We start from the raw sequence: 21089 nt of genomic DNA on the forward strand, positions 1-21089 counted from the left end.
TTGTAGTTTGTTTTCTTTCAATTGTAGTACTCTTACAAGTATTTTGTTTTTCGTTTATCCACAGCGTCTTCATGACTCACTATTCCATGTTGTTCAAAACGATTCCAGAGTTGCATTGGTCAACCAAACCGGCAATTTCTGCCACCTAGCTAGACACCACTTTCATGCTGTTCCTATCAGCCATGTTTGTTGCTGTACATGTCACGCAACGAAACCAAACCACCAGTCTCTGTCTCAGAAGCCATGGAGAATCTGGCTTCAAAAGGCCCTCCTCGTCTGCCGAGCTCCGACCAGCCCCCTACCCCCTGCGGCCTCTCTCTTTCAGAGTCTGTTTTGGAGATGTCTGGAGGACTGCTGTTGATTGGGTCTTGTTAGTACTACTCCCCGCTGTGACTTTTTTCTCGTCGTCTTTTACCCTCTTTTTTTATCATAGAAAAATAAACAATGCATGCCACAGCTTGTTCACAGGTACCTGTTAACACTAAGGGTGTTCAGAGTTGACCTTTTGAATTATAGGCTAACTGTGGGTAACCTATCCTTCCTACCCTCTCTTATTTGTTTGTGTCTTTGCCATCATAGTGCTACTTCATCATAAAGGATTATTCACCACAAAGGATTAAGATATGTTGTAGATAACCAACAAAGCATTTTTGGTTGGTTATTGAGTTCATAATGTCATGTTCAAAACTCTTTTCATTTTCAGCTTGAGCAAAGTGTAGCTCAGCCTATCTCCCTGCCATAGATCTTGGCCTCTTTTTTGTCATGAAGCATTGCACTTTTGACTTTCACTATTTAATGAAGCAGCTAAGAGAAATGACCCATCAAAGGTTTCCATCAACTGAATATGCATGCTGAAGCTGCCACAAAGGGGCGTTCAGCTCCACTTATTCATAAATTAACTCAATATTTCATTCTAATTCGCTTGATTCTGGAGAGTGTTAGACACAGAGGAGAACTAGAGTCTTGGCAGACTGTTGGAGCATAACATCCGGAAAAAAAGACAAAGATGAAAGATTATCTGCAAATATCTTTTTCTGGCCTTGGTTTGCAGCTTAAAACGATCCAGAGAACTGGGCTCAGATCAACAAATTGTTTTTGTTTTTCCGCTCATTAGTAGTTTTAGTGCTGTTTCGTAATTGTGCGATCAGTCAAATTTTGACTTTGTTTTGGTTGAGAAACTATGGAATACCATCCATGTCAAACAACATTAAATTGCCTCCAGGTGTCTTCAAGAGCATTTCACCAACTATTTTAGACAGTTATCCCATTGATTAATGGCAAACATGTAAGTTTCCATGGAGATGCAGGGGGAAAAGAGGATCCAAATTGGGTGGAGTACTTATTTTCACTTATTTTCAAATAGGTAAACACAACAACAGCTTAAAAGGGGATATTTCCAAAATTAATATAATTCTGAAACTATTGCCTACATTGTACACATGTACAATAATATATGCATCTGCTCAGTGCACTATAAGGCAAGAGTTTGGCAAGTGCACAAGATTTCCTTTGAGATTTCCTTTACAATAAAAGCACTATTTCAGAGCTTATTTAGCATTTGTTTCAGCACTTTTCACTCCATTTGATTTATTTGAGGATACCAAACTATGATCAGGTCTTCCCATAGAACTCACATTCACTCCCACGTGGATAGGTTAGTCTAATTGAAATTAGGTTGGGCATGAATCAGGTAATTATCCACCACCATCCTCAATTTGATTTTGATAAAGTGATTACACCACTCAAGGTAGGCCAAGCAGAAAGGCCGGCAAACAATTGTCATCTGCAAGGAAGCACAACATTGCTGTTGAAATGTCTTCAACACGCCAACGGAAACACATTTTCTCTACCCCAGGATTGGCTACAACCTGCTCCAAATCAATACTGTATACACCCCTCATTAAACATGAATGAATGCAGGCCTTTGAAACATAGCAGCCACCACTAGCTCGTAAATTGCATCAGTCTTCGCCTGCAGTGTCATAGAGCTGGATGACCCTGGGTTGTGAGCAGCTACTCTTTTGAAAACACCCGTCATCCTCACCATGTATTATTCGGCCTGTCCTGTCGCCTTATGTCTAAAATCACATCGGTGCAAAGTGGTTCACTAGTATGTTTACATACATCGGTGTCACTGCTAGTATGAATGCACTTACATGTATGTGTGCTGTGTGCACTGGTGTGCTGTAGCTAAGTGTTAACAAAGTTCTGTCTCTCTTGACTTCTTATGAGTGCCCTGATTATGAAAGAACCCCAATTCATCCAAACAATTCAGACAGCTAGCCCATTTACCTGGGAGTTTTACACATCACTTCTTCAGCATAGTAGAACTCCTGGCTCTGTTTGTGTGAATCCTTCCAGTAGAAGGTTAATTGAATTACATGAGAAGGCACTACAATGTGCAGCATAGCACAGCATGTTCCAGAGACTGTTGGGTGGGTGTTGGAAAGCAAGAGAGCACCTTGATTTTTTTCTCTCTCTCTCTCTCTCTCTCTCTCTTTCCCTCTCCGTCTTTCTTTCTGTCACTCTCGCTCTCAAACACACCCCTCTCTCTATTTCTGTTTTTTTCTGAGAAGGTGACACACCTGTCAAAGACCAGTCTCAGATCTGTGTTATGTGACAGTGGAATCAGTCTATTCAGTGGAATCAGTCTATTCAGTGGAATCAGTCTATTCAGTGGAATCAGTCTATTAATTGCGGTAAGACAGAAAAAAGTCCCTTGTCACGTTTATAATTCAATACGGGCCGTGTGGAACATACACAGAACATGTGCTCAAAGGACCTGGCCATCTGGGATGCATTTGAAGAAAACTCCAAAACCAACTGCAGCAATAAGAATCCCAGAGATGTTTGAGAGTTCAGAGCACGCCAGCGTCTTTGCGGAAGCGCTCTAGTAGCATCAAGCCTAACGCTGGACGAGTTGTGCGTCTGATGTAGCACCATAGCCCCTCCCCCCCCACACCCCCATTTCCTCCCTTTTGACTGCTTGCACCCAGAGTCGGCGCCATCTTTTGAGGGGTGACAGTATATGTGGGACACTGTGTGACGCGCGTTCAGCGCCGAGGTGTCATGGCGGATAGTGAGCTCATCCATCACGCTGCTCTCTATTCTGGCGTGGGATGGAGAGCTGGGCGGGGAAGGTCTCTGTTCAGCTAAAACGCCAATCTCATCTGAACTCCGCCAATGCAGGGGATGAATTGCAGAATCTAAAGTCTCCCACCATTTTATTCTTAAGGGCTACATTGATTGCCTGTATATGAATTTAAAGTCTCCCGCTGTTGCTTTCCCGAGGGTTAACGTGTGACGTTATGAATAGAGTTTCATGAGGAATGGGACCCGATCCTTGGTGTTCAAGTGTTCTAGTGCTAGGCAGTACAGAGGTCTATGGTTCTAGTGCTAGGCAGTACAGAGGTCTATGGTTCTAGTGCTAGGCAGTACAGAGGTCTATGGTTCTGGACATCCAAAGCTGGAGACCCTGTGCTTATTGTAATGAGGACCCTTCACTCGGGGGGAAAGCTCACATCAGCTCAGTAATCTAGCACTAATATTTTAGATTAGTGCTAAATTATTATTAGTATAATATAATTTATTATTATATTATATTATATTATATTATATTATATTATATTATATTATATTATATTATATTATATTATATTATATTATATTACTATAATTTATTATTATTAGATCTAATATTAGATCTAATATTTTAGATCTTTCTGTAAATTGATGTGTCGTTTCCCCCGTCGTCATGCTGTTTTATTGTTGAGCAGAACAATCATAGCTGTCGTAGACCTGAAAGCAAATCGAATCCCCTCTTGTCAAACACCCAGAAATAACCAATGCTGATTGAGCGTCTAGCTGTTGGTGTTCGTATTTCAGTCACAACACTAGCTCAACAAGCTGAGATATTGATTGGAAATAAAAGTTGTTGAATAGCCATTGTTGCACTGGGTGTATCCATGCTTTGTAGATAAGATGACAATTTATGGAGGCATAAAAGCTACCTCTAAAGAGTGATTTAAAAACCTTATAGACATGCCAGGTTTTAAACATGATTCACTTGTGGTTTAGTCACATAAAGACACATAATATCAGCCAGCTAGTCGGGGAACATGGAAGCAGTGAATATGCATGCAGTGGTATTTCAAATGGTTGTGTAATTATCATCAAACAGATAGGATCTTTAACAGATGGGTCTTTGATGTACTACTATGTTGGTGTGGAGATAATAAATATGCGCTCATACAGCCATCTTCAACACATAGACACACACGTATACACACACACACGCACACACACACACACACCCACACACACATACTGTACGCAGACACATGCACACACAGCCATATTCAACGCATACTGTAGACACACACACACACACACACACATGCAGAAAGGTCATCACACAGAGGAGGAAATGGTAAGCCATTGTGATGATTGATCATGTGACAGTGACCAGGGAGGAGGGTGTCCCTTTCATTGTCCCCCTCATTAGACTGTAGAAGGTTCCCTCACATCCTCCCTCCTCAGCACTCATGTGAAGACATCTTTTCTTGCCTGCATAACTGCCGCACGCACGCACACACACACACACACACAACACACACACACACATATATATATATATATATATATATATATGAACACTACACTACTTCTTCATATTGCAGTGAAACCTAGAGAGATGAGTAACTTGTAAAGTGTAATGTAAGGGAAGTATTTCAGCCAACAGTGGGTTGGAAGTGGTTTGGAAGAATATTCTGGTCCTGATTAAAAATGAATGGTATCAGAATACATAGGCTAAAGCACTTGTCCTGCTTCCCAGAGTGAGGTATCTTGAATCTGTGGTCACTTCAGAGGCAAGCCAAGGCATTAGATGTCAGAACTATTGGGGGCATACTCAAATAACAGTCTGTTCTCAATTCAATTCATCTCATCACCAATGCAAACCTAAGCACTTTACGGAATATAGATTTGAGTGCAACGATTGAAATTGTATATTGCGTAAACTGATTCATGTTCAGAGAAAACCATATTGTCTTGTCAAATGGTCTTTTCTTTGCATGCTTTATTTTCAAAGACAACCCCATCATAGGCTTTTTACAATGTATTGAAGTTATGTATTGAGCTACAAATGCAACAAAGATGAAATATAATCTTAATTTTAGTCGGTTGAACGGAATTTCTCTTTGAATACTGTTCCAACCATTACGGCCAAGACATAGGACCTTTATCAAAATAGACTTTAGTATTTTTGTATTTCTTTTCATTCTTCAGAAATTCTTTGGAAAACCTGAGTTTCCTAATATGTCATTTTAGAAACTGTTCATTCAAATTCCACATGACATCTCAGTCTGACTCTATGGTAAAGGTTAGGGTTAGCATAGATAACATGCATACAGTACATACAGCCTATCTATAGCATGTACTGAGGCTCCATTAACATCAGCTATACCACACATGGCATTGCATTTTTTCAGTTCCTCCTCTTGGTTAGAGAGGGGTTGGATCTGCAGCAAGCTGCAGGCACCTGTGTCCATGTTTGGGACTCTGTTGCCTGTGTGATATTGATCCAGCCTAGGAGCCTGCAGAAGAGGTTAGGCCACTCTAGCATTGGAGGTCACTCAGATAAATTGGTTAGGTTCCCTTTTAGCAGCTTGGAGGTCAAAGCCCATTAATCGTGTTACCCCAATGTATCCTTTTAGTGGCCTCAATAGCAGGATTAGACAACGGGCAGCGCTGGGGCATCAATGACAAAGCGCTCGGCAAATAGGTTAGAGCGTTTGCCGGCTATTGTTTTTTTTTTCCTTCTCTTTTTCGGCATCAATCAAAGGGACTGTCAGGGGGCTGTGGACCACATCTTCAGATATGTTTATCTAATATCGCAAGCGCAGGGAAACGGAGCACATCATCTCTGTCTTTTAGATGTGGTTGAGATGATCTCAAGTGAAGGGAAAAAACCCGGGGGATTGAGTCAGGAAGCACCCTGAAATGAAGATGGAAACTGGACGGCTACATCATTGTTTATTTGATAAATGAAGCCTCCCGTTAAGTGTGATAACTAAAGTCATATATTTGAGCTTCCTCATCGGGGATGCATAGCTGCAACTCAACCTTTCACTTTCCTCACACATCAAAAAAAAACAACAACACTGAAGTACCAAAAGACTGGGGGAATAAGAAATTCTCCACTAACTGGAAGATTATTTCACTCACTTGTATCACTTTTACCACATGTTGTCTCTAATTTGAGTTCAACTTCCAGTCCCTCTGTTCAAACACTATTATTTTGACACATTCACTGCAATGAAAGAATGAAAGAACACAGCCTCCACCACACCTCTATTAATATTCACAGTTGCTGTTAGATTTATTCTGGAACCTGTTTTAACGCGTTGTGGCAATCAGGGATGGGGGTAGTTGTAAGATAATAACCATCCATTATCATTCTAATATTATAGCCTTTTTTGGGGTGTGAGTTTAGAGAGATTATTACTTATCCTTCCAAATGCGGCAACAATGCTGATATTTCCATTGGAGAGGCATACACTAGCTAAGCCTAATCAGAACCAATCAGCAGCTCAGTGAGTCATCCAACCTGTCTACCAATCAGCAGCTCAGTGAGTCATCCAACCTGTCTACCAATCAGCAGCTCAGTGAGTCATCCAGCCTCTCCAATCAACAAGACGGCTGGGAATGGCACAGTTTTCCTGTTTCCAGAGCCACCGTTGGACTTTGAACCCTATATTTTAATTACATTGACATTATTTCTCCTCTTTAAGCTCCCTTTTATACAAGCTGTTTGTTTTCAAATCACTTGAAGATCTACCAAGGGATAGCATATTTCTGTATATATTGATGTAGTTAGCTCTTGAAAGAAGCATGAGGATGACATTTGGGACTTCATTAAAATGGCTTAAGAGAGAATTTTTCTTCCACCCCTCTGCTGCGTGGCACAAAATATTTACAGTGGTGAAACAATGTTACTCACAAATAATACACCACAGATTCTGCCTCACACAGAAGCTACAGTATGTTTTTCGAAGAGGAGACTGCTGAGTGACTGATGGCATGCTACATAATACATGGCATCATCTTGCCATTCTGTCCCAATGTATCAGCTTTCTTGTAACATAGCTTGGTACTATTTGTGTTTTTGTACAATGTGGTATCCCACAAAACACTATAGGCTGGTTTTGAAGAGCTTCTGAAGTATTACAAGGGTAATTTATTATCCATTATTTATTTTAATATTATATCTAACATGGACAAGGAATTCCTTGAATTTTCCATTTCTGTAAACCAGTGGCTCCATGCTAATGTGGAAGTGGATGCACTAGAGAGATTAATACATATTCAATTGAAAAAGAGACCTGTATCTCAATTTGACCCCTGTTTAAATAAAGGTGAATAGAATTCAAGGAAAGATTTTAAAGCATTTTGTTCACATCCTTAATAAGGAGCCAGAGAACAGGCTAAAAGTAAATAATGTTAGCACAGCTTTTAGCCATCAGCCCCTCTGCCACCCCACACATGCAGTAGAGGTGGCTGCAGTACACAGCACATGAGACTGAGGTATTAGCAAGAAAATTGAGCATTATGCTAATGTGCCATGGAGCGAACTTCAGTTCAGTGCTGGCAAACAAGACAGCATTTTCAGCAGCACCATCTTTATTTTTCCCTTATCCCAGTCCTGTGTGAACAGCATCCTTTTCTTCTTCTTCTATCGGCCGGTATTACGGGCCCTATTCTCTCCATCGTTGAGGTTGTAGATGTAGGCGTTACATGCACCAGGTGTTCGCTGACAACTACATGAATAATGTGTCTGGTACCGAAGAAAGTCAGCCAGGGGAAGCTGATTCCCTGGACTCGCCATTAATATCGGACTCCACTCTTTCAAAGGATACTGCTGACATTTGGCTCTCCATGTACTGTAATAGAGACCTAACCTTTAAGCACTGCGTGGAACAAGTCATTTTTCATAATCTACTGTCCATTTTCAGAGTGCTTCCTTATTTGTGTCCGCTGACACGTCTAGTGTCCTTAATGTCCTCCCAGTGTTTGTATTTACACTTGTTTGGAATGTGTTATATCATCAATTCTACTGTAGCCATGTGATGAATACAATTTCGTGCTGTAGAAAGAGCCAAAGGGTTCCTGATTGGCATACAGTATCTTCTCAGCGGTCTCCTCCATTCTGGACCTGAGCCAGGCTATCGCTGTGACCAAGTGATTCCCGTGATAGACTAGACTGCGCCATTCCAGAGCCAGGCTATTGTAGCAATTACATTTGATTGCTTGGCATTTTGGATACATTGGATAGCTTATAATCGGTCATATTGTCCTGTAAATACTATTTTAAATACATTATATGGACAAAAGTATTGGGCCATCTACACATTACACCTATAGGAGCTTTTATGACATCCCATTCTAAATCCATAGGCATTAATATGGAGTTGTTCCCCCCTTTGCAGCTATAACAGCTTCCACTCTTCTGGGAAGGCTTTCTACAAGATTCCCTGAGTCTGTGGGAATTTTTGCCCATTCATCCAGAAGAATCTTTGGGAGGTCAGACACTGATGTTGGACGAGAGGGCCTAGCTCGCGATCTCCATCCTAGTTCATCCCAAAGGTGTTTGATGGCGTTGAGGTCAGGGCTCTGTGCGGGCCAGTCAAGTTCTTCCACACCAACCTCACCCAACCATGCATTTATGGGCCTTACTTTGTGCACCGGGGCACAGTCATGCTGGAACAGAAAAGGGCCTTCCTCAAACTGCTCCCACAAAGTTGGAAGCATAGAATTGTCCAACATGTCTTGGTAAGCTGAAACATTAACATTTCCCTTCACTGGAACTAAGGGGCCTAGGCCAACCCCAGAAAAACAACCCCAGACCATTAATTCCCCTCCACCAAACTTTATAATTGGCACAATGCAGTCAGGCAGGTAACGTTCTCCTGGCATTCACCAAACCCAGACTCGTCCATCAGACTGCCAGATAGATAAGCGTGATTCATCACTACACGGAACACATTGCCACTGCTCCAGAGTCCAGTGGCAACATGCTTTACACCACTCTATCCAACGCTTGGCATTGTGCTTGGTGATGTAAGGCTTGCATGCAGCTGCTTGGCCATGGAAACCCATGTCAGTAAGCGCACAGTTTTTGTGCTGATGTTAATGCCAGAGGAGGTTTGGAATAACTGCAGTTATTGAGTCAACAGTGTTGGCAATTTTTACACACTATGTGCCTCAGCACTCGGCGACCCCGCTCTGTAACTAAATTGGTCTGCCACTTTGTGGCTGAGTTGCTGTGGTTTCTAAATGCTTCCACTTTGCAATAATACTACAATAATAATATAATATAATAATACAATTATATTACAGTTGATTGTGGAATATCTAGGAGGGAAGACATTTCACAAATTGACTTGCGGATAAAATCGGCACTGCTTTTTAAAAACCACACTTCCCACAATTCCCCACTCACTCGCCTAATGATGGGAAAAAAATATGATAACAAAGGTGCGTGGAGCAGACTGGATTGGAAGATTGTAGCTACTTCAATGGACATTTTGGAAGGATGGCTTCAATGCAGGTAAATACCGGTCTTCTTTCTTTTATGTGCATGTAGATTAATTTGCAGGGCGAAGTGAAATGCGTGACTTCCGCTTCCGCCACAAGATTTCCCGCCAGTGAACTAGCCAGTACACTGAAATTCTAAAATAATAAATTCACAGGGTCTCATGCGGCCTCATGTCACAAAAACAATTTTTTGGGTCTTGCTAAGGCCAATTCATAAACGAAAAGCAAGTAAAGGTGAATATTGAATTATAAAAAAGTATCTCTAAAAAATCTCATTGAGCTTTAATAACTGTCCTTTTTGTTTAGTAAATTGTTTGATTCATTGATGTAAAACAAATAACAAACAAGTCTCATTTCAGTTTTCTGTAAAATCATTCATATTTCAAATGCATGGCGCTGGAACGGACAGCCGCGGGAATAACAGGGTCTTGGTTTTGTAGTGTGGCTTTGACCGTAAACCCTTCTGAGCAGGACACAGTGGATGCACGTTTGTGGTACGGTTCATGTCACTCAAGATGGACAGTCCTCATGCATATTTGGTTAGGACCGTGTCTGCCTTAATTCCTTAAACCCCAGACTCAGGCTCTAAGCCACCAAAAGAAAACCTCCAGATCCCTGGTGTCTCTGCTGAAGCGTGGACGACTGAAGGAAAGTCATTGTTTGAGCAGCCAGTAATGATGATTAGCCACAATCTCTGGGATCGACTACAGATCGGTCAAAGACAGGACGATCCTCAAAGGGGAAAGATGGCCGACTGTCCTGGCCTTGCATACTGAACAGATTGATTGTGTTTCCTGGGGAGATTGAGAGGAAATCTTTGAAGTGTGCCTAGTAATAATCTAGGGTTGGATGCCATGAAATGAAAAGCAATTGCCTTACAGTTAAAAGAGTGTTTTTCCCCCAGGGTAATAATATACAGTACTGTACATATTTGGAGAACACGTCTTGGATGCAGTTGATGTGTTTGGCTTGTTGCGATTGCAAAGAGTTTATTGCATAGGAGCTGCTTTTGGAAAATTTTATCAGATTAGTTTAGCAGTTGCTATGCTCAACACATTCAGTGGTAAAAGGATACCTCATTCATTATACTTAGGCTTGACTAGAAATCTCCATGCTGAAATCGATTTTCACTGGCATAATCCATTGTTTGTGTACACGTTTGAGTTACATATATGTATTTCAGGTTCATTAGAGAGAGTTTAATATTTAATTGTTTAATATTTAACAGATGTAGCCTAACTTGTATTTTTTTTTAATTTTCCCCAGGTTATATAGACTCATCCAGCACCTTCCATGTGCCCTTACTTCAGATAAAGAGCCTGTTAGCATTTTTACTGGTTAACAATGAGTGTCTGTCTATTCGGTTTGCTTACATCAGTTTAGATTATGACAATATTGAGAGCTACTGTATGTTCAGTTGTGTGTGCTCATGAGCAGTTCGTATCCCAGACAACCTTCTCTATTCCCTGTAGTAATGTCCTCAATAGGGTTTTTGCATGCAGTAATCAAAACTACTTCCTCGTCCACCCTACCTCCTTTCCGTAAGTATTGGCAAATGGACTTGTGAAAGTGTAAGGATGAGGTGACATGACTTTGTGTAAGTAAAAAAAAAAGGAAAATGAATTCAATATTGAACCATAACAAGATACTTTTCTTCAAGGTATTCTGTACAAAATAAACAAAATGTTCTTATCATTGATATTTGAGCACATTTTTCCTTCAGCTTCCTACTTCAATTCATGAAGTAAGCACAGCATGCACAATATTTGGCATAGAGCATCCATCATGCTGTGAATTACTTCTGGAAATAGGCTTTATTAAGGAACTATGATAAAATCCAGTAAATCAGGGAAACATATTGGGTATACAGTTGCCATCAATAATAGATTGGAAACAAGTTGGCACTGATGGAACCTGAGGCCTTTCTTTTGTGGAGGTCTTAGCGCCGTAGCGGTGCCTGTGAATAATGCATAGTCCCAGATAGACTCCGGTTCCCTATGCTAGCTCACTTGCTGGCTGGCAGGGGCACCACGGTTCCCCAGCAGTGATTGGCTGTGCCTCGAGGACGCTGGAGGAGATGGGAAATCACCTGCTTCTTTTAGCCACACCACGCTAGCGGCCCCTGCGTCCCCCCGCTGTTGAGAGCTTTGTGTCTGGGCCTGCCACTCCGCGTCAGGACCTCTGCTTCACTTCAGCCGCGGCCACGGAGCTGCGTGACTGTCACCCAGACAGTTGTTGTCACCCAGACAGTTGTTGTCACCCCGGCTGTTTGAAAGGTAAATCGGCAACAACTGCACCCTTGGAGTTTTTTTCTTTTCTCTTTCTTTTTTCACAGGGGAGCAGTTTAGAGATTGGCTGACAGGATCATTTCTCAGAAGCAGAGCTACTTGCCTTTCCCTCCCTCCCTCTCTCTCTCTCTCTCTCTCTCTCTCACGCTCGTTCTCTTGCGGTTAGCCCTCCCCTTTCCCTCTCCCTCTCTTTTCTCTCACTCCCTTTCTCACGCTGGTGTATGGAGCTGGTGTGGGAAGTGTCCGGGGGGTTGTGAGTGATCCTGTCTGAGGAACGTTTGGGGACTCATGGCGTCCCCTCAGACAGGGGGTCTCTGCAGGGAGCCTGCCACAGAGAGGCCCCCAGCCCAGATCCCCCATGGAGCCAGACCCGCCCACTACAGCCACATAATCCATATTCTTAAGGCCAGCTGGACTAATACCAAACACAGCCTCAAGAGCACAGCGGTGTCCGCCCCCCCCCACCTTTCTCTCTCTCTCTCTCTCCCTCTCTCGCGCTTCTCTATAATCAACATCAGCATTTCAGACGCACTCAGCATACCAAAACCGCTCAAAACCCAGTCTTGTCATTTAGTGACCGTTTTCTCACTTTTTCTTTGCTATAAAATGAAGTAAGTAGAAAAAAAAACCTTGGCTGGTCTCCCATAATTGTTTACTTAGTTGAGATTCACTGCAGTATCTCTGCCGGTGAAGACAGACTTTTCTTTCCTTCCCTGTTTGCCCATGTAGCTGTAGTAAAAATGACCTACTGTACTTGGCTGTGTGTGGCTGTATATCCAGGGGCTTTTGGGGTAAGCCTGTTTTCACAGAGGATGGATCAGCATAGGCCCCCGACTTCTCAAAAGCTGGCCTTTTGAACAGATTGATATTTCTTCCCTGTATGGTGTAGGCCCAAGCCCTCAACCACGTGCCCACCTCTGCGCATACCTGCTCAGCTGCAATTAGGTCCCACGAACCAGGCCCCCCTGGTATGTCCTTACAGCCCTAGTAGTCCCTTAAAAGCCCCTTAGCATTGCAAAGAGCAACCTGTTGTTGATGTGAAATATTACGCAATTAGGGGCTATTTGTTGATGGGTACTGTATATGTTGTATCTGGGTCAATGGTGAATATAAATCTGATTAATGAACGTTTACATTGAAATGGGTCATGGGAGACAAAGCCATTAACTTGCACATGCCTTTGTCCCATTTTCAACTTTACAACCTTCCAGGTAACATGAGTTGGGAATAATGTTGAGGACGACTGTTATCATAAAATGACAGGCATTTTCAAAACATCCCCAGGGCGTTTAAATATCCAGTAACGGATTTGAAGATGTATCTTGAAATAGCGTTTTTTACTAGGACGCAAATATTCTATTTGAGGTTAAATGATGAACGGAATAATTTAGGGCACTCTGTATGAATTTCCTCTCATAGTATCCATAACTGGGACACTCCCTAGATCACAAGCAATGGGAGAGGAAGCCATTCTTGTAATAGACCGGTATCAATGTACAGAACATGATGGAGCTACTGCATAGGCGAATGTATGTTTCTTGGTTCCAGAAATTGCAATACACCTTAAATTAAGTTCAGTCAGGTCACACAACTGAAACTAAGAGCATGGCGTAATGAAGGAGATGTTTGTAGATAAAGGTGTAGATAGATGAGACATGCAAGTTGATTATCCAACGTATATCTGATATAAACACACATGTATTTAAGGACTTTTATAGCCAACATAGCAGCTATTACATCCAAACGTGCAGAAAGAGTATGTGAGTCCAGACCTGTGTGAGTGAAAGTGTGAGTCCAGACCTGCAGGTTGATCATATATCCCTGGTGGAGGAGGCACTTTTCTAGACTTTACACATTCCTCATTGCTCGTCTAATGATTAGTATATCGATAATGCACCATTTAATGCTTTAGGCATTCATTTTCCTTCCCTGTTGTGACATGTTTTCATATTATATATTCAAGATCAATACAACATTATGCATTTCTGAATGTTGAATCGAATATGTCAACACACCGTGAATTATTACAAAGTTATATTGAGTTTATTTGAAATTTTGCCATCTGGCCAATGATATTTGTGTCTGGGTGCTACTCATTTTATTCACAGAATATATTGATTGCAAAAGTAATGTTAAATGAGAGCTTTTTGTTTTAGTAGAGTGAAACATTGTTATGAGTACAATGAGGACTGTTCATCCTTCACAACTTGCAGTCCTGTTCTTTTATGTTCTGTACCTACAGTAAAATACCCTAATTTCCTCATTTGATACTGATCTTCTGTTTTATAATACTTCAATTGACACTCAATGCAAACAAACATAAATACGTAACCAGCAGGGGCGGCGCATGCACTTGGCATACAAGGCAATTGCCTAGGGTTCCGAGGCACTAGGGGCGCACAAATCTCTGCTAGCATCCCCCCCACCCACCCACACTGTCGTTATTTTGCCTAGGGCGGCCAATTGCCAATCGCCTGGTAACCAGACAGAGGATCGCAAAGTCCCCCGGTTCAATCCCAGCTCCCGGCATTGCGCCGAAGTGTCCTTGAGCAAGACACTGAACCCCAAAATCTTCTGTGCAGAGTTTGCATGTTCTCCCCGTGTTCGCAAGGGTTTCCTCCCAAAGAACCCAATATAAAAACATGCAGAAGAACAGAGGTTCTTCAGTCCGGTCCCTGACCAGAATTTAGGCTGAGCACTTGGACTTGGTCCCTGGGCGCCATGAACGATGACTGCCCACTGCTCCTGACTGCCCCCTGGAGAAGGACACTGACCAGGCTGCCCACTGCTCCTGACTGCCCCCTGGAGAAGGACACTGACCAGGCTGCCCACTGCTCCTGGCTGCCCCCTGGAGAAGGACACTGACCAGGCTGCCCACTGCTCCTGGCTGCCCCTGGAGAAGGACACTGACCAGGCTGCCCACTGCTCCTGACTGCCCCCTGGAGAAGGACACTGACCAGGCTGCCCACTGCTCCTGGCTGCCCCTGGAGAAGGACGGCTTGGATGGGAGAAATGTTGGAACAATTTCCCCCGATGACACCTGATGTAAGCATGTGTGTGTTGTGTGCTGTGTTATACAGTATTCAATGTCACTGTATGGTCAATAAAAAGCCCCTCGAGGTCCTGGGATAATCACACTGTCATTAAACCAAACATTGCATAAAGACTGGCTGTCCTCGACAGAACATGGGTACAAACAATGTATTGTTGTTGTTTCTTAACTTAACATAATGTATGTAGCCTTTTCATGATGGACACGAGTTGCTATTCGTTTTCTCAAATGTCCACAGTGATCTGTGATCAAAATATACTGTATGAGTTGTTTTACTCATAGTAATGCAAATTACCTTATTCATATTGATCAATGCACTTTGTGGCTCGTCAGTATTAGCTTTCATCTTGTGAATTAATTGGCAACATACCTAAATACAAAGTCCTCATGTATCATAATGCAAAAGCTAATGTTCCCATCAGGTAAATCAATGCTAACATGGCATTCATGTCACACTGAGGAGTAAATAGAGTTTAAGTTCTATCCAAATTTGGTATTTTGAGCTCAGTTTGATATGCAACAATACCAGACTGCCCCTCATTGTGAATTCATGTCATTGTTTCTCTATTGTATCAATGTGTGTTCTAGCCAGATACTATAGTCTAGGTTCAACCCCAATCTCCTGATATATCTGTTAGGGTGGCAGCCCCCTCTGCCTTTCTTTCCACCTCTTCAGCTGAGGGGTAAACACACAAACGCACGCACACACGCTCACACACACAAACGCATACCTCTACACGTGCACCAACACACACACACACACACACACACATAAAGCTCAGCCTATCATCTGTGACTAGCGCTCGAGCCAGACAGCATAACACGATCCATGATAGAGTGGTGCAAATCGTCCAGCAGGCTGTCTACTTTCTCACGTAAGGAGGGGGAGCGGGAGAGAGAGAGAACGAGATCGAGTTAAAAGAAGAGGAGGGAGGAGAGAGAGGGGGAGAGAGAGGGGGAGAGAAGGAGTGAGCGAGTGCTGCAGGGGAGGTTGGTAACTAGGAGTGATGCTGGTGTGACTTTCTGGTCCTCTAGGTTTGAACCCTTGTGTCTTTGAGCCTGAGTGTGATCCATGTGTCAAACGATCGCGTTCCGGCTCTGGATTGTGAGTGTGTGTAGCAGCAAAGAGGATATTCAAAGCATGTGTAAATCCGCTACGAAGCAGCATTGATAGCATCTCAGAAGTGGACCTCTATGAGCTCCTGAGGGATTAGCTACAGGCATTGCCAAAGGTGATACTTTTAACATTTTCTATTGCTACATCTAGGTTAGAAACAGTATTCTTAATCAATGTTTTTTTTGTGTGCATCTTTAGTTTATCTTTATTTTATACTGTACCATCTGTGCTCAGTGGGTGATTAATCCAGATGAGTTATACATTCATAACTTGGGTGATGTAACATAATGCTATGTTCATGAAATTGCCATCCATATTTGTCAGATATTGCAGAGGATTACGATGCCCAATCATCTTCTTGGGCCTTATTGGTGTTGCAGAACAAATGCTCAACATCCCTCCATTTCCACATCCCCCTTCAATCCTCGCAAGGAACCTCTTGTGTGGTTGCTGCAATTGAAATTGTATTTTCTTTTGTTGGAAGCTTAACAAAAGCCAACTCCATGCTTTACACAGAATGTAAATTGATAATGCTACATTTTCAGTGCTGCTCACCAAGCAGGGACCATGTCCACTGGACTGGAAATATTTACATCGCATGTAATTGGAAACAGATTGCTGCTTGGAATTTTACAGAGTCAGTTTACTGTACAGTTTCCCAGTAATTATTTTTAGCAGGGGTTTATGTTCTAAACGTCAGTGTTTTTGTATTGTACAGCATGTGATGTTGAGTGAGATTAGATTCCTGAATCCATCAATTATCTCTCTTTTGTCAGAGTGGAAGATAGATGACATTGTTATCATCTAGTGAGACCTCGTCCAGAAAATGCTGTTCTTACGGCTCCTCTCACCTACAGTACTTACCATTGTAACGCCTGAAGGATTATAGGTAATGCTTATCACACACCTGGTAGGTGACAATGCGGTAGGTGTGTAGCTTCCGGGATCCTGACTCCTTTTCATTTGAGCATACTGGGTGTATGTGGTGGCGTCGGGGGAGACAGAGATGGATTGAAGTGCTTAGTGGAGCCAGCGGCTGAGCCAGGGAGCAGTAGAGTAATAGACGTGTAGCAAGTGGCGACCATTGTAAGCAGAACCGATGCATCAGCAAAGGTGGAAGCTCAGTGTGGCACAGCGTCGTGCCGTTGCAGTTCGGTGTATGTTTTTTAGGTTCTGGTATACAGTATATTTACTGGTAATGGGTAATTGCGAGCAGGTAAATGCAATGAGCTCACCCCTCTGCGGATGTTGCTTCATAGGAGGTTTACCATTGAGCTAGAACCATGATTTATTGTTGAGGCCATGAGGTGAGAGTTTCAGAGCAAGGTAGCAGTATTTATATGTCGCTGCCGGAATAAAGAGAATATGATTAATTACACCGTATGCTTATTTTTTCCTTTCCTTCTTTTCCCGTATATGTACTTTTGTAAATCTGCATGATTTTTTAACTATTTTTTGTATGTACATGGCCAGCTGGGATTAAGCCAGGTCTAGTGTGTGCCATGCATGTTATCCTACTAACACGTCTGAGTGATTTTAATCACACAAAATGGGGGAATCACTTTTGTCCAAATTCACATCCCTTTGAAAAGCTAATTTGGTCAATGCACCAATGAAACAGACTGTGTTATGTTCTGAGAACAAAACCTTGTCTTAAAATGCAGTGAGTGGTCATTTTCTAAACGAGAAGCCATGGAAGCTGGCTTGACATAATCCATCCAGAGGGTCAGTGTGTGAGAACTGTGACTAATAGAAGAAGACAAGCCATGAGAATGACATAGAGGCAGGATTTCTGAAATCACCTCACTGGTAGACAACACTAGGGTCAACTACAGCTGTGTACAGCTGCCAGGATTAAAAACAAAGCATGATATTCCTTTCTCTGGCCCGTAATGCACAAGTCAATACATCAGGAGTAGGAGGAATACTATACTAGCATTCTGAGCTAACGCCTTGAAAGTAGTTTCAACTATTCAGGCCTCAGGCAAGGTTACTCAAAATATGAACCATCTGCATTAAATTCATGCTTCACAAGCGTTACTTTATGAATCCCAAGATCAGTGTAGTACCTCTACTTGAAACTGCCTTGCAATTATCTGTTTTTTTGTGTTTGCAGTGTTGAATAAGTCAAAGTCAAAGTCAGTTTTATTTGTCACATAATACATCAAACAGTTGTGAAATGTTCTTCCATTAGCTCCTAGAGTTTTCTTGAGTCTCATGCTGTTTGACAATAGTTGAGATTAATAGTCATCAATTAGGCATAGGTGCATTCACTTACATGTAGTCTGTGAGGTGCATTCACTTACATGTAGTCTGTGAGGTGCATTCACTTACATGTAGTCTGTGAGGTGCATTCACTTACATGTACTCTGTGAGGTGCATTCACTTACATGTACTCTGTGGCACTATGTGAATGCAAGAATATTGCCCACACATTTCAAGATGGCGCGGGACCACCCAGGCACTATCTCGTCAGCTATTGCACTGTTGTACATATTATTGTGGCTCAACATGTATTTCTTCTTTTCCTTCACCTTAGTGTGTGCACAATCTGGCAGCTGACAAAAAAAATAATTCACTGCTCATTTTACCTGTATGATGTTATGGGTTATGTGACGAATAAACCTTGACTTGACATTCCCTGCTATTATTTTATCCCACCATTTTGTTTAATAATTATAGACCAAATCTTCTTGTGGGCATAATAATAATGCATGTTTGTGAGCCCTTGCCTTGTCCTAACACCAGCCCTAACCCTATTCCTAATGCTAAACCTTACCCATACACTAAGCCTAATCATAATCCTACAGTAGCTATACTATTTTCATTATGACCATTCAAAACCTCAGCAGATACAAATGAATGTAGCCTGAAATGTTGCAAACAATCAAATTTTCAAGTTTTTATTTTCCATGGCTAAAATATTTAAGATGATATTGTCTTTCATTCCTTCACCATAAATTGATGATGACCATATTGCTGTAATTTCATTCAAGACAACTCTTTAAACAGCATGAATTATTATTTATAAAATGGGTTGTTTGGATCACAGACGCTGATTGGCTGAGACCTCATTCTACAGTGCCAATATTCATGATATACTCACGGCTAAATGGAATGTTCATACCTTGTTTAAATATCAGTGTGTGCCCGTTGAACAGAAACATTGTAGCCTAACTAATATCTAAAGATGGACACTTTTAACATCTCTTTCGATCTCTTGGGGGGCTTAGATTTTAATGAGTTTCTAGAAAAAGAAGTTGAATCACCATGAACAAGTTAAGCAGTCAGACAGACAATTTGAAGAGGAACAAAAATGAGGTCAATACAACAAAATCAACTGACTTGGCTGGGTTGTTTTAACGACTTGGTTAGCGGAGAAGAAAATATCTGTTAATTTAGCTGTTACTGTATAACTGAGAGTGAACTTAAAGGGGTACTGTGCTTTTTTGGGCATGTTACATACATCTGAAACATACAGACCATAATTTCAATGATTGCTCAAGTATTGAGCTAGATCAATTTTTTTTTATCCAACTCAAATTTATTTACAATGGAAGTGGAGAGGGCAACGTAAAACGCATTGGAAAACTAAAGAAAAACCAGCAGGAAGCTCAGATTGTAATCTAACTGGTCTCAGTATGCTGTCCTGTGAAATGTTGTGTGTTCGTGCTTGGCAAGGCTTGGATAATGAGCATTCAACCCTGCTACACCGAGAGGCCTTGGACAAAAGGTGTGGTTTATATGAACAGCAGCGGAAAGGAGGACAACAGCCATCTGAAAGCAGACTGGTTTGCTGTCATGTGAGATGAGACAACGATGACATTTAACCAAGCAACTAATAATCACAATGGGTCTCATTCACCAACGAAGTAAAGAAGTTCTTATGAAGCATTTCTTCTTAAACTGTACTTACGCTGTTTCTAAGAAAATTCTGGCATTCACCAATGGTTTCTCATCTGGGATTTGTTCTCAGCTAAGAACAGAATATACGAACACCGAATAGCAGTCGCAAGTAGGCCATTTGAGTGAGGAAATGTAGACTATGCAAAATTGGTGATTGCGGTTACTTCAATTCTACAGTTGGATGATATATGATTGAAATGCAATTATATTTGCATAATTCCCAATAACGTGTCCTAATCATAACCATAATTTCTATTGTAAACTTGTGCGTCAGAATATCTGATATGTCATAGTTTAAATCATTTCGCTCCGAATTGCTTGTAATTCGTGTTGATCTTGAAGATGTAGATAAAATATTTAGATTGTGTGTTAATAATGTGTGATTTTGGTGTAAATTAATGAGTGTTGTGTTTTGTTTTAATTCTTTGACCGTTCTGCAAACGCACCGTGAGATTTCTCTGTATAGGCCTACATATAATAGCCTACCAACAAATCCATGACCATTTCATCATTTTGCGGTCACCTCAATTCTACAGTTGGATGTGTGTTAGTGCGCTAGACGGAGAGTCTGCTGCAGAGAGGGTGGTAGTCCGTGTCCCTGGTGTCTGTATCCATATCGCCAGCGCCGCACACACCCAACAGTGCTGTTGTCCCCATTATGGCACCAACGCGCTGGTCGAACGCCGACAACGGTGGGCACGCCGGCCCCCCTCCAGTAGCCTGCATATCTCTCCTCAAGATTAAACATTCACGATTCCTTTATTTGTCACATGCAGCTTAATGTCCAATTCACAGTGAAATGTTGCTGCCGGCTCCAAGGTTATGGTCATTACAGATTAAACTAATACTCAATTTACAAATGACACAATAAGGACCATTTCTACAGTAGCCTATGTAGATAAGATCAGATACGTAGGGTACCTCTTTTGTTAACTGCTAGCGTTGACAGCTGTGTAGGCTATATAGCCTTCATTTTTGTAGACTGTAGGCTTGTATATTGTATTCTATCACGTTTACATTTTGCACTGTTCTGCCTCGCTATGTTTATGCACCAAGGCAAATTCCTCGTAGTAGGAGGCCTACTTGGCTGAATTAAAATCAGATTTTGATTGCCCACGCTGGATTCGACATG

This window comes from Borostomias antarcticus (assembly GCF_949987555.1).
Source record: "Borostomias antarcticus genome assembly, chromosome: 14".
Classification (NCBI taxonomy): Eukaryota; Metazoa; Chordata; class Actinopteri; order Stomiiformes; family Stomiidae; genus Borostomias; species Borostomias antarcticus.